Raw genomic sequence first — 3236 nt, 5'->3', positions numbered from 1 at the left:
AAATGGTTGCTGTGTGTTAAACGTCATTTTGATTCAGATCTTTTTATAAAGGAGCGCTACATACTGTGAAAAGAGCCATGCTACTTTATTCATTTGGTGGGCGCTCCCACTCGTTCTCCTGTATGTGAAAAGCATAACAGCCGGGCAGCAGAGCAGAAGTAAGATGTGTTTTGTTAGTTGTCTGAAACCCTGGGGACCGGAACCACATACGCTCCCCATACTATAGCCTTGATGGAGAAAAATAAATCCATTTGTTTCTGAAAAACATTAAAAAAATATGAGATAGAAAAACAGACTGCTGTGTGTGTGCCTTCTTGTAAAGCAGCTATTGTTTAGTTGACAGAATCATTAGTTCATTGGGTTATATTCTGCAAGCTAATGCATCTGGCCTAATTCACACTGGGAGAGCGCGACGTGTCTGCTTTTCCAAATCAGGGACCGGCCGGGGGAGAGAGAGTTGCAAAGTAACACAGCCATTGAAACAAGTGAGAATGGACACTGGTTGTATCTGCAACCAGCCCACATCTATGGTCATGATTAAGCGTTTAGGGAGGGGACAAACAAAGAGGGGGAGGTCCGATACGATGTACACCATTTTGGCAAGAGAAGCAGATCCTTTAACTTAAAGATGGCGGAGCATGTGTCCCAAATGGCACCCTATCCCCCATGGGGCCTGGTCGAAAGTAGTGCACTTTATAGGGAATAGGGTGCCATTTGGGATGCACCCCGAGTCTAAAGAGCATAAGAGGGGCCCAAAAGGCTGCCAAGTCTCATTTGAACCCAGTCAGATGCCCACAGAGCAAAAAGAGGATGAAGAGAGGACAGGAAGCTGGACGCCCACCCTCGTGAGGTCCTGATCCAAACGAGGGAATGTTTTCGCTCCTTTTCTCTGAAAGTCTTTGCTGCTCAATGCCAAATGAAGTGCCTCCGCAGATCGACACTGCAGTGTTATCCTCCTTCAGCTGACAAACATCCTGATTCACTGCTGCTGGAAATGGGGCACCGTTACCACCTATGGTCTAATGGGCCTGAGCCAGAGGCACATGAACCAACTGTCAGCTTCAAGTATCAGACCAGCTCAGGCCTCAGGGAGGCCCTATGTAGAATAGATATGGGGTGGCCTATAAGAGGTAACAAAGACACACTAGGCGGTCCTGCCTCGCACAGAACTCCCAGAAAAACACCAGTTTCGATGCCAGGGTGTCCTGTCTTTTCCTTTAACATTTCTGAATTCACAAAAGCACTATAGATTCCTCTAGCTTGGCTCAGGGGATCTGACTCCACCCAGTCATTTGTAACTTCAGTGAAACAGAGGAGAACCTTTGGATCAGAGACCCGGCCCTTATAGATAAGACACAGCTGCAGCGAAGGGAGAGAGGAGAGGGTGGCGAAAAATAAATTACCTCAAAACCAGGAGGGGGGGGGGGGGATCAAGGAGTCGTTGGAGTTGACATTTGAGATTATCCAGGGATCCAGGGAGAAGAAAGGAAGGACTGTTGTCTTCCAGACACTGAACATCAATTACAGTGTGCCTGGGAGACACATAGAGGACATATGTAAAATTCCCTAGAGTGATGTATCATTCTAAGGCATTCTTCCCTGTCTTGTTTGTTATTCGAGGAACATGTTGGCTTGGGATGAGCTCATAAGAGAGTCTGAAGGCACTACCGTGCTGCTGAACCCCTCCGTCCTGGTATGATAGCACACTGTAACAATAATTTGGGAAGTTTTACAGCATACCATACAATTTGATTGTGATCTTAGTTTGACTTCAGTGTTTCTGTAAGAAAGGTAAATCAGCTGAAGTCCAAGGATCTCAATTAGCTCCAAAAATGTTTTTCAGCTCTAAAATGCATGTTGTCCTATTATGTGATCTAAGAACACACCAAAACTCATGAAGTCTACTTGCGATGAATGGAATCAACAGAAAAAAAGTACCTATTTGAGTGCACCAAAGATTGCAACAGTTCTAAAATCAATGTGGTCTTTTATCTGCTGTTAGGTTAGAATGGTGTTTCTCATCAGTTCTTTTACATTGTTACGACCACTCGTCTTATTGAAAGACCATCATTTTGAGGTTTCGCATCATCTGTTTGATATTAGTGGCGAGGAACACATGGCTATTCAAAGGCAGAGGCCTAAGTGACATCATAGACCGCATGGCGAAGCCAGGATCGTATCGTCAGAACCCAGTCAGAGACTTCTCAAACATACCTGACTACCCCCCTAGCCTGCGTCTTACTACATTGATCTGTTGGTGTAGTCTTCATCTATGGGATTTACCTTGGATTCTCCCTCAAAGACATTTCAATGACCTGCATTTATTCAACAGTACCACGTACTACAGTATATGTAGTCTTCTTGAGTACAAACTTTACCACACAATACTTGTGTTCAGAAGGCTACATCCCTACATGCATAATTGCAGGAAACGGTCAACCAATATCAATGAATAGCATATTCATCCTAAATAATCATTGCCTTGTTGAGACTAACAAAAACACAAGGTGGAGGTTTGTTTGAATTGATTGAATAACAGTCTGAACAAAACTCAACAATGTTAACATGAATGTGTAATTCATTGATATATTACATACTAATACAACATGATTTACTCATATGTTTCAGGGGGAATATGTTAAATAATGGATATTTAATAACTATACGTAACTGAAACTGTAAATAATTTCAGATTCGTAGATATTGTGAAAGTGAAAGTTATATGTACTGTATGTGTGGAGACGAGACATTAGCCTAGGGAGTAATGACGCCCAGTTTGGCCAGCACACCTGTTTATGTTGGACAGGGGCGGTAAGCGGTGCTTGTAAAATACGAGCGAGGTTAATACTTATGCTGTGACGCCCTCAGTCAGGCCCCACAGCTACAGTAAGGACAACATCAGCGCTCTTACATGACAGGATGGGTCTAACCCCAGGCTGAACAGAGTGTGTGTGTGTGTGTGTGTGTGTGTGTGAGAGAGAGAGAGAGAGAGAGAGAGAGAGAGAGAGAGAGAGAGAGAGAGAAAGCGAGAGAAAGGAAGAAAGAGAGGGAAGAGGAGAAACAAAATAGGAGAGCAGTACATTCTAAACTTCAGAAGAGGGAATGAGAGAGCGAGAAAGGAGGAATGAAAGAGAGAGGGGAATGTGTGGCTGTATCTACAGTTAGTCTGTATCTCTTAGTGTCTATATGCATGAGTGTCGGTATATGTGTGTTAGTGTGTGTGTCTGTGCGGAATA

Source organism: Salmo salar, chromosome 10 (assembly GCF_965601325.2).
Source record: "Salmo salar chromosome 10, fSalSal1, whole genome shotgun sequence".
Taxonomy (NCBI): Eukaryota; Metazoa; Chordata; class Actinopteri; order Salmoniformes; family Salmonidae; genus Salmo; species Salmo salar.
The sequence above is the reverse complement of the archived record's forward strand: the minus strand, read 5'-3'. Positions refer to the sequence as shown.